This window comes from Capsicum annuum, chromosome 10 (genome assembly GCF_002878395.1).
Source record: "Capsicum annuum cultivar UCD-10X-F1 chromosome 10, UCD10Xv1.1, whole genome shotgun sequence".
Classification (NCBI taxonomy): Eukaryota; Viridiplantae; Streptophyta; class Magnoliopsida; order Solanales; family Solanaceae; genus Capsicum; species Capsicum annuum.
In genome coordinates this window covers 7,511,156-7,522,611 of record NC_061120.1, presented here as the reverse complement: position 1 = coordinate 7,522,611, position 11,456 = coordinate 7,511,156, and the positions used below count along the sequence as shown (strand labels likewise).

The 11,456-nt window shown below is 29.2% G+C and overlaps 1 long non-coding RNA gene and 6 other non-coding genes across 7 annotated transcripts in view; 1 reads left to right on the top strand and 6 right to left on the bottom strand.

The window, feature by feature from the left end:
- The window catches only part of LOC124888115, a 3,734-nt gene extending 1,957 nt beyond the window's left edge, over window positions 1–1,777 (top strand). The window contains exon 2 of the long non-coding RNA XR_007046087.1: window positions 1,382–1,777. This is a non-coding gene — a long non-coding RNA (uncharacterized LOC124888115). The remainder of the gene's footprint in view (window positions 1–1,381) is intronic.
- Window positions 1,778–2,415: 638 nt separating this feature from the next.
- On the bottom strand, window positions 2,416–2,511 carry LOC124888358. The gene has a single exon (XR_007046484.1). It is a non-coding gene; the product is annotated as a small nucleolar RNA R32/R81/Z41 (small nucleolar RNA).
- Window positions 2,512–5,344: 2,833 nt separating this feature from the next.
- LOC124888367 lies at window positions 5,345–5,435 on the bottom strand. Its single transcript, XR_007046493.1, has one exon. It is a non-coding gene; the product is annotated as a small nucleolar RNA snoR26 (small nucleolar RNA).
- A 56-nt stretch (window positions 5,436–5,491) lies between these two features.
- On the bottom strand, window positions 5,492–5,587 carry LOC124888369. The gene has a single exon (XR_007046495.1). It is a non-coding gene; the product is annotated as a small nucleolar RNA snoR27 (small nucleolar RNA).
- Window positions 5,588–7,771: 2,184 nt separating this feature from the next.
- LOC124888373 lies at window positions 7,772–7,861 on the bottom strand. The gene has a single exon (XR_007046499.1). It is a non-coding gene; the product is annotated as a small nucleolar RNA snoR116 (small nucleolar RNA).
- A 77-nt stretch (window positions 7,862–7,938) lies between these two features.
- LOC124888355 lies at window positions 7,939–8,034 on the bottom strand. Its single transcript, XR_007046481.1, has one exon. It is a non-coding gene; the product is annotated as a small nucleolar RNA snoR31/Z110/Z27 (small nucleolar RNA).
- Window positions 8,035–8,740: 706 nt separating this feature from the next.
- Window positions 8,741–8,837, bottom strand: LOC124888357. The gene has a single exon (XR_007046483.1). It is a non-coding gene; the product is annotated as a small nucleolar RNA R32/R81/Z41 (small nucleolar RNA).
- Between the last annotated feature and the right edge of the window lie 2,619 nt (window positions 8,838–11,456).

Genomic DNA, 11,456 nt, shown 5'->3' with positions numbered 1-11,456 from the left:
GTTAAGTGTGGTCACTTTAGAAGTGAGTTAGTGACTTGAAAATGTTTAAGTGTAGGTACTTGAAATGTGGACTTGTGTTTTGAATTTAGTTAAGTGTGGTCACTTGAGAAGTGAATAAGTGACTTGAAAATTTTTAAGTGTAGGTACTTGAAATGTGGACGTGTGTTTTGAATTTAGGTAAGTGTGGTCATTTGAGAAGTGAATTAGTGAGTCGAAAATGTTTAAGTGTAGTTACTTGAAAGGTGGACTTGTGTTTTGAATATAGTTAAGTGTGGTCACTAGAGAAGTGAGTTAGTGAGTCAAAAATATTCAAGTCTAAGTACTTGAAATGTGGACTTGTGTTTTGAATTTAGTTAAGTGTGGTCACTTGAGAAGTGAGTTAGTGACTTGAAAATGTTTGTAGGTACTTAAAATGTGGACTTGTGTTTTGAATTTAGTTATGTGTGGTCACTTGAGAAGTGAATAAGTGACTTGAAAATGTTTAAGTGTAGGTACTTGAAATGTGGTCTTGTATTTTGAATCTAGTTAAGTGTGGTCATCATTTGAGAAGTGAATTAGTGAGTCGAAAATGTTTAAGTGTAGTTACTTGAAAGGTGGACTTGTATTTTGAATATACTTAAGTGGTCACTAGAGTAGTGAGTTAGTCAGTCGAAAATGTTTTAAGTGTAGGTACTTGAAATGTGGACTTGTGTATTGGAAGGATAATAGGCTAAGGTATCCCGAACTTTCATTAATGGCACGGGATGTCTTAAGTGCTACTCCAGTGCGAGCTCTATTGTGTGACTTGCAAAATACTGAAATGATGTAAATGTCTCAGATAATCCCTTCTGTTGGGAGATAGTACACTGATGTAAAAGCTAGGAAGGATAAATGAAGCGATAGTACACTGATCTGCAATCATTTCTCTGTTGCTGTCTAAAGAAATGATGCACTTCTTGATGCGTATAGTTAAAGCAAGGAAACCATAACCAAATTCAAGAATTGATACTTGTAATTTGGTTTGTAAGTGAGTTTCTTTAACCTCTGGTGCCTGTTTTTCAATCTTAACCCACTCAATACATCACAAAGATTGTCTACAATGACTTCTGTTGGCTTTAACATTTTCCAGCAGCCGAGTCTGACTTCTTCTCCCTTTAATCTGTGAACGGTGACTTCTTTATTTCCATCTGCCCTCCTTTTTAGTCTTTGCCTTGTTAATACAAAGAGGGGCATTGCGAAAAACTTCTTCCTTATTAATGATGAGTTTTCCATAAAGAACGACCTTTTTTTGTAAATGCCGAGAGTTTCGATGTAGGAGCTGTAACTACTTATCTTTATGAGTGCGAATTACTATTACAATTTCTTATCGTGGTTTTTGTGTCATTTGTTTGATGATGTACAGATATGGCAGCATATTGAGAAGTTGGATGCAGAGGTACTAACTGAAGATACTCCTCCTCTAGTTCGAAAAGCTATGTACCGTGGCCTGCAAAGACGATTGGATGAAAGATTATTTATCACTTTGTCAGTTTCTTTTCATTTTGCTTGTTCCTGATGAGTATTGTTGGTGTATCATGAGTAGTAGATTTTCTTATGTAGTGTAGATTAGATGTTCATTTTAGTTCCATGTAAAAATAGTTGGAGCAAAAACAAACAGCAGCAGCAGAAAGAATCGTGTTTTGAAGTGCAGGTGTATTTGCTATGACTATGGATAATATGGATATTCATATTATCCAATGGGTTTATCCATATCAAATACGGGTTGGGTTGGATAATCTATCTATTTTTGTTTGACCCATTTTTATCAGCCCATATCTGGCTCGACCTGCTCGTTTGTCACCCCTAGTTGTTTGTATGGAATGTAGCATATTATAATTTGTTATTTTCTTCAAAAAAAGTTATCAGAAAGATCGACCACATGTGATCGGTTTTTAAAAAGATTTTCAAAAAAATCGACCACATGTGATCGATTTTTAAAAAGATGTTTTAATATAATTAATTAATTATATTAAATATAAAAATCGATCAAAAGTGGTCGGTTTAATAAAAATTAATTAATTAATTTAAATAAAAATATAGATTACATGTAGTTGGTTTTATTACAATTAATTATTTAATTTAAATAAAAAATTTATCACTTGTGATCGGTTTTGTTAAAATTAATTAATTAATTTAAAAACAAAATCGACCATATGTGGTCAGTTTATTTTGAATTTTTTTATATTTAATTTTTTTAAAAATAAAATTGAATTTTAAATATATATATATATATATTTAAAAAAAAAAATCACCACACGTAGTCAGTTTTAAAAAGCTACCACGCTTTTACCAACCATACATTTTGATCGGTATTTTGTGGTCGATTTTCCTTTTTTTTAGTAGTGTATGTGGATCTTATCACTATTTACGTGCAATAGAAAAGTTCTTTGAAACAAAGAATGAATCAGAAAGAACGTAGCGAATAAAGATATAATTTTTGGATCATTTGAAAAAAAAAAAACAATTGATCATCACTTTTCCTTATGCTCCTCACTTTCATATAGAAAAAAAAAAAGTATAGACAAAAATTAAACCAAAAAAAAAAAGAGGAAATTTTGAGATTGGCGTAGTGTGTGAATTAGGGTTTAACGTATAGAATTGATGAATTTATAGAGGACTGAGAATAGAATATGGGAGCCCTAATTAGATTAAAGCCCAATTCATATAAAATCACTAAATAAGTATATATACTAAGTTGTGACCCCATACAATATAAAATCGACTAAGGATTCGATGAAAAGTAGTCATAAAACCTATACATTTGAATGTTGTAGGAAATAATGGCACTGGTGGATCAAATAGATGCAGCAATAAAGTACAATAAAAGTTTAGAAATGAAATTGGAGAAGAGGAAGATAGTACTTAAGAATTAGAATATAAATTCCGATAATTTGAAATTTAGTTATAAAAAATTTTGATATTGACATAATTACTGAAAATTTCGGTTTGGATATGTTGAGATACATAATTAGCTTTCAATTTGAAGCTTAATTACATAAAATCTCAATATTTTACATAATTACTGAAATCCCATTTTGAGTCTGTCGAAATACATAATTAGCTCTCGATACATTCAACGAAAATATTTTTTTTTTCTTTGTAAAGATACATAATTAGTTCTCGGTACATTTTTTTTTTATTTTGAATATGTCGAGATACATAATTAGCTCCCGATACATTCAAGGAAAAAGCATAATTAGTTGAAATTTTTATAATTTTTAGTTAAAATTTATGTAAATATAGCAAGTAAGCTATATATTTATGTTATTTTCCCTACTAAATCTCATTTTGAATCTGTCGAGATATGTATAATTAGTTTATAATTCATCCAACGAAAATATATTTTTTTCCTTTATAGAGATACATAATTAGCTCTCAACATATTTTTTCGATTTTGGGTCTATGGAGATGTACAATTAATACATCCAACAAAGATACACAATTAATTGGTATTTTATAATTATTTTATAAAGATGAAAATTTGTGTAAATGTGATAAGATAAACAACAAACCCAGTGTATTCCCACAAAATGGGGTCTGGAGAGGGTAAGTGTACGCAGTCCATACCACTACCTCCGAGAAAGTAGAGAGGTTGTTCCCGATAGCCCCCCAGCTCAAGATAAAGAATAGTAAACAAGGTCGTAATGAAACATGAAGCAGGATGGATGACATAACAAAAATAAGGAATACAAAATAATAAAAATAGAAATAAGAGAAATAAGCGCAATACGAAATAAGAAATAAGACACTCACCTAGTAGTAACATATGCTCACAGGCCAAAGACACCCATCACACCCAAACTCTCCTGACTAGAGGCTCCTACCTGTGAACACAGTCCTAGGATTACTAACCCGACTACACAAGAGTTCCTCTAACTACTTGTTACAACTCACACACTCACACTAGCCTTCTACCTTTATTCACGACCTCCACACCTTCCTATCTAAGGCCATGTCCTCAGTAAGCTGTAGTTGCTTCATGTCATATCTAATCACATCTCTCCAGTATTTATTCGGTCTACCTCTACTCCTCCTGAAGACATCCAAAGCTAGCCTCTCACACTTGCGAATTGGGGCATCCGTGCCCATCATTATATGCTCAAACCATCTCAGCCTTCCTAAATATGATAAGTTAAAATGTATATTTATGTTATTTTCCATATGAATTAAGTAGGATGTCCAAGTCATTCAAGATGTCCAAATCATTCAATTCAACTAATGGGCCTAACCCAAGCACCAAGTCATTCCCTCAAATCCAAGTCCATGAAATGGGCCCAAACATGGACGTGGTTTTAATAAAACTAGCCATTTAATAACATCATTCGATTGTCCCACGAGGAAGGTGTTGAAGTTGTGTTCACCCAATTTCAACCCGATGGAAACTCTGTATATATTGTGTAAATATAGGGTTTCAATTGAGTAGAAATAAGCACCGAAATTAATGATTGAGAATCAATAAGCTTTCATAGTTTTTAGCCCTCAAAATTATTAAAACCATAATTACAATTATCTCACTCAAAAATTTCTTAAGATTAACATTCGAAAGGCAATGTAGTATGAGTCTAAAACACGTGAATCAAATCGACTTTGTAAGAGCCTATGAATTAGAAATGGCGATGAATAGGGCTAATAGAATTGGACCACATAATCATAGAGAATTTTATTTGAAATCCAACACCACTTAACAATTTAAATTTAGAAACAAGCTTGAAGATCTATCAATTTTTTCAAGATTGCAAGTGTTCGCATCACTTTCACTAATCAACTCAATATATATTTATTCACACGTTAATTAATAAAAAAAGGAAAAAGAGTTAAAAATACCCCTCTGCTTTAGTTTAATAGTTACATTTACTCCTAGTTCTACTATGGGATTAGAAATACCCCTTCCGTTAAGAAACTTAACAAACATACCCCTCTTTAATGATTTTCCACCATGGACTTTTTAATATTTGATGTGGCTTATACTTGAGTGAGATGGCTGCCACTTGACATTCCACCCCACCACCTTTTTTAAAAAAAAAAACAAAAAAAACACCTACAAACTCTTGAACTCTATTTTATGGCCATAAACCACACCACACTATCTCCTCTGGATTCAATACGCAGACATACATAGGAGAAAGCACAATACACACAAAAAAAAAAAGGAAAAACAAAGAGGGGGATTTGAAGGGGGATAGCTAGAAATCAACCAATTAAAAATTAGAAGATTTTTTTTTGCAAAAAATCAACGATTTTGATTAGGAAATAAATATAGCTTTCCAATAAAATGATTCTGAATGGAGTGAAAAACACTATGCAAGCAAAGAAAGAAGGAAAAGAAAAGCATCTCAGATAATATTCCCCCATTATTATCTTCATTTAACAATCAAAGTGCAAGGATAACGAATTGGATTATTCATCATTGACGTCTTTTATGAGAAAAGGAAGATATTGCATAAAACAAACAAGAAAAGACTAAACACAAGAGACTGAATCTCAATTAGAAAAATCTTCTTCAATCCTATATAAATAGGATATTCTAGAAAGATAACGTAGTAATTAAACTAATCATCATTGATTCAAATTAACCAAACAAATTCCCAAGAACAACGAAGAGAAAAATGCAAATGGCGTAGATTAAAGTTTTAATTAACTGAAATTTTGTTTTCATTTCTGAATAATACTCAAAAATCTTTTTTCACTTTCACTAATCCCAAATAACTAGAAATGAATTGAAAAGGAGGATCTCAGGTATAGAGAAATGTAATCTACAATATTTCCAATAATATGAAAAGTTCAGAACTCGGATAAATTCTTTATCACATCCTTGATCAATCACCATAACAAAAAATAAATAGTAAATTCAAAAAACAGACGCAAATAATAAAGAAAATGAAAAAAGTTGTTATACCTCAAAAAGGTGAAATACCAAAAGAATTAATATATCCTCAGAAAATGGAGTTAAAGGGTTTGTAGGTATTTTTTTTTAAAAAAAAAGTGGCGAGGTGGAATGCCACGTGACACCACCTCACTCAAGTATAAGCCACATCAGATATTAAAAAGACCATAGTGAAAAATTGTCAAACAAAGGAATATGTTTGTTAAGTTTCTTAATGGAAGAAATATTTCTAACCTCATAGTATAATTAGGAGTAAATGGAATTATTAAACTAAAGTAGAAGGATATTTTTAACCTTTTTCTCATAAAAAAAATACCAAAATATTTTTTAGAAAAAAGACTATTATGACAAGAAGTCTAATGAATTTGTCTTCATCTTTTATTATTTGATACATTTATCTTTTGCACAACTCTTAATAAGAAATTAATTAGGAATGCAAATTAATTTACATAACCTTATTAAATTCACATTAAATATTGTTACTTATTAAAACTAATTATTCTTTCACAAAATTATCAAGGGAAAGTTTCAAAAAAAAACCTTCATTAATTCTTTAAAAATGTCAATATTTTGAGACAATTTTTTTATTAAGAAATGTAGAGGCATTTAAATGAAAAAGACACTTGCAATTAATCCTCATGCCATAATATCAAGCCCATTTTATTATTGGCAACATACAGCTCTGAATACACTATTGATAAAGCATACCGGAGACTCTAATTTATTGCCTCATGTAATTTATAATACTCCCTCCGTCTCAAATTATGTATCGTCCCTCCATCACAAATTATGTATCGTCATTTGATCGGATATAATATTTAAAAAATAAGTGTTGATTTCATTAAAATTACAAAATTACCCGAATAATAGTATTTAAAATCAAGTGAGACAACTTTTAATTGAAAAAACAAATAAAAAAAAAGTAATAATATTTAAAATTAAGTGGAACTAGGGGTGGACGTTCGGTCGGTTCGATCTGATTGTTTAATATCAATTCGATTTATCAATTTTCGAATAGACAAAAATAACAACCATAACCAAACCGAAATAAAATCTATTTGGTTCGGTTTCTTCAAATTTGGCTCGGTTATTTCGAATTTTTATTTCGATTTGAAATATTAAAATAGAGAACCTCTCTTTTTCATAACTGACCATTTAAAATTAATGATTTTTTTTAAAAAAAATAAATTTTTTAAAATCTATTTTTCATTCCCAAATACAAATAACTATAAGTAACTCAACATGAATGAAACGAAATAAAATAATCATAAGCTTAACATAATACATAACATCATTTATCATTATATATAAATTTCCATAAACAGTCCTATCCATAAAATAAACACAAAACTCATAAATTTCTCACGAATTACTTAGTGAATTATAATATGTTTACTGTTTAGGGATTTAGGTGTCTTGGAGTTGGAATCAAGATTACTAAAATGTATATATAATTAATATAATATATTGATAATATATATTATTTATATAATTTCGGTTTTCAATTTTTTGGCTTAATCGATTTTGTTTTAAGAAAATCAAAAATCAAACCGTTTAATTGAAATTTAAAAATTAAAAATCAAAATCAATCCGAAAAATCGAAACCAAAATTAAATTTCGATTCGATTTTTCAATTTTTTTGGGTTTTCGGTATTTATTCAATGGAACCACTAAAGGTAAAAAGAAAGACGACATTCTTTTTGGACGGACAAAAAGGGTAATACCGACACATAATTTGAAACGGAAGGAGTAATAACTACGTCTCAATAATTTAAAATCAAATATATGAAAAAATATTTTTAAAAAAATAGAAAAACAGATCAACAAAAAGGACCAGACTGCGGAGTTGGTGAAAATAGATAAATAAATAGGCTCAGAAAGCAATAATTAAGATGAATCAATAAGCTTATGGATAAGCTTTCATAGTTTGATGGTATAATTTTTCAATCATCATTGCCTTAACTATATTAAACTAAATTTAACGAAAAACTAATCAAAAATAGATAAATAGGTGAGAAAAAAAATTAAAATTAACGTCAAGTATCAGAAAAAAAAAATCTTTCTCATACACAGCATTTGGCGTACTGTGTCAGAAGGTGTCCTAAGATTTTATGATTTCATCATGTACTTGACAAGGCAAAATTATAACCTAGATTTTTCATATGGGCACACAATGTTATCGTAATTATTTCCAAAAAAAAAAAAAATAATTTTAAAATAAATAATAAAAAATATTGAAATTGAATAAATAAGAAAATTATTTTTTATTAAAAAATAATATTGACTAATAAAAAAATATTGACGTTGAGTGAACAATTGACTTTTAGAGCTATTGAATGACAATCAAAGGTAAATTGGATTGTTTTTGAGTCGAACTCGTTAAAAACGTCTATAGATGTGTGTCAAGTACTATTAAAAAAAATAATAGTATATTTTTTAAGGCTCCGACATGAGAAGCTGCAAAATTTTTAAGGAGTCTGATCAACTTAGATTTTGGATAAATCTTCGAATCAAATAAAGCATCACAAATAGAAGTATTAAAACAAATACAAAATCCAACATGAAATACAACAACATTTTGAAGAGTCCAAACAATTTGGATTTATGATAAATTCCGACTCAAATAAAGCATAACAAATACAAATTTACAACACATACGAAGAAAATAGGAAAATAACAACACAGGATCAGTCAGATGCACTAAAATTTTCGTTAGCACATGGAGATAACTTTATAACAACGTACAAATCTTATTGCTATTTATGTGCAATAGAAAAGCTTTTTTTTTTTTTTTTAAAAAAAAATAACAATAACAAATAATACGATAATTGAAATAGAGAATGAATCAGAAAGAACGTAGCGAATAAGGATTATAATTTTTGGATCATTTGAAAAAAAAAAATCAATCAATCATCACCATTCCTTATGCTCATCACTTTCATTCGCTGTATAGCCAAAAATATATAGATAAAAATTAAACCAAAAAAGAAAAAAGGAGGAGAGTTGAGATTGGCGCAGTGTGTTGATGAGATATTAGGGTTTAATGTATAGATTCGATGAATTTATAGAAGGTTGAGAATAGTTATGGAGCCCTAATTAGATTAAAGCCCAATTCATTTTGATGGTTCTAATTGTATGTCTACTAGTCCAATTACTACCAATAAGACCAAGCCCAAATGGTGTTGGGTCATTTGCAAGATGTCCCTATTTTTGGGATCAATTTAGTAAAACTTATATAAATTCCAACAAGTTTATTTCTACTTTTTTCTAAATTTATAAATAATTTCATATTTTGTAATCATCGGATATATAATTAGCATCCGAATATATAATTTTGAGTTTGAAATACATATATTTGAATATGAGAATGTAATCAGTTAATTATTCAGTTTTTGCTTAAATACATAATTAGCATCCAGATACATAATTCGGAAGTCGAGATACATAATTTTGATTACTGAGATACAATCATTTTTAAAATCATTTTGTCGAGATACATTAACTAGACCAAAAGAAGATGTGTAATTAAAATTATGTATACGAAAATTTATGGGTTTGTGGATGTATCCAGCAGTTTAAAAAAAAAAGTATTTAGATGATTAATAAAAAGGGTAGAAATTTATATAGTTCAGTAAAAATAAGTTGCGGTATTTTGTAAGTAAATTACATAAATCTCCAAACATTCTTATCATATTTATTTGTTCTCCCACTATTTCAAATTAATTACATTATGTAACCTTTAGATACACGTGGATACATGCGATAAACTATTAAATCATGTATCTGAAAATCTCAATCATGTATTGGACCCTTAACATGTATTGTAGAATTACTTGTCTAAAATGTATTTCTAACTAATATTGTATCACAACTATACAATATATTTGCCCCACATTTAATGGGATATTATGTAATACTAAAATTTATGGGAGAAATAATTAGCTCCTATAATAGTGAAGCTTATGTTTTTGCCTTTTACATTTGTGATCTTTATCCTTTGTAAGTAACAAAAAAGTTCTTGAAAATATCCATGACATAGGAAAATTTTTAAAAAAGGGCAAATCGATGCACTAAAACTCTCGCTATAAGCAATACATCCTTGCCAGGGATGAGCTCCATCACAAGGGTGTATTGTACGCAATCTTACTTTGCATTTCTGCCAGAGACTGTTTCTAAGGTTTGAACGGAAAAGAAAATTTAGAAAAGAAAAAAAAATGCAAGACATAAGTTATGCTTCATAAGATTAAAAAAATTCATAAGTCATAAGTTCAGTTTTATAAATACTATATGTCTGTATTTTCCCACTTTTGACAATGTATTGAATTGGCATATATAGGGCTTCTCTTCCCTTAATCAGAGATCTCGAATTCGAGTTCTGAGTATGAAAAAAATCTTTGATAGGGAGCGTTTTCCCCCAAATAGGGCCCTACACAGCGTGAATCCGAATTAGTCGAACTCAAATATAGGTACCGAACACTAAATGTGAAACCAAACAAAAAAATTGGCATATATAGCCCATCTTATTCAACAAATAAATTAATATGTTGGTAGAAGAGCACCAGTCTCCCTTGGTCATAGTGGCTAAAGTTGTCAATTCTTGTTGCTATGTCATGGGTTCAAGACTGGTAAGAGGGTGAGAAAACTAAAGGGGGAAAATATGAGGTATTTTAAAATACCTTTTTTAAAAAAAAATAAAAATTAAATTATTTAATTTTTTTATATCAACTCAAATATTAAAAGAAGAATTAAATATTTATAAACCTGTAAAAAAATTCCAAACGACAAATCAATTTTTTTTTAATAGAAAGTATTTAAAAAAGTTCTGATCAGTTGAAAAAAAAAATTAAATCCTTAACTAACTGTGTCATATAAAATGAGATAAATGAATAAGAGCGATGTAAATTTTGTTATTTTCTTTGGCTAGGATTGACCTCTGGCATTTGGGAATCTTGGGTGAAAATTGAAAAGAATAAATATTTTATTCGTTTCACTTTATATGAACTTATTTGATTAAACATAGTTTTTAAAAAGAAAAAATGAAACTTATCATTTTAAATATAAAACATGTTTGGGTGGTTATAAATCATATCATAAACATATAATGAAAAGTTCAAAATTAAATTAATCTTTCAATAGAAAAATATTCTTTTAAAACATACTAAAACTAATTTTACATTAACTTAAACCTTTCTTTTAATTGACTTTTTGATTGTACTACATATCCTAATATATCCAACTATTTGATTTTAGAAAATTCTCAAATTGTTTTTTATAATAACTTGCCATTTGCACCTAGCACCAAACTCAACTAACTTGAAAATATTTAAAACATGAAAATTTAATAGAAATGTAAACAGAACACTTGTACAACTTTGTATGCTTTTTTTATACATAGAAAAACACTACAACAACAACAACAACAAACCCAGTGTATTCCCACTTAGTGGGGTCTGGGGGGTAAGATGTACGCAGTTCATACCTCTACCTCTGATGAAGTAGAAAGGCTGTTTCCGAAAGACCCCCGGCTCAAGTCACGAGATATCACACAAACACT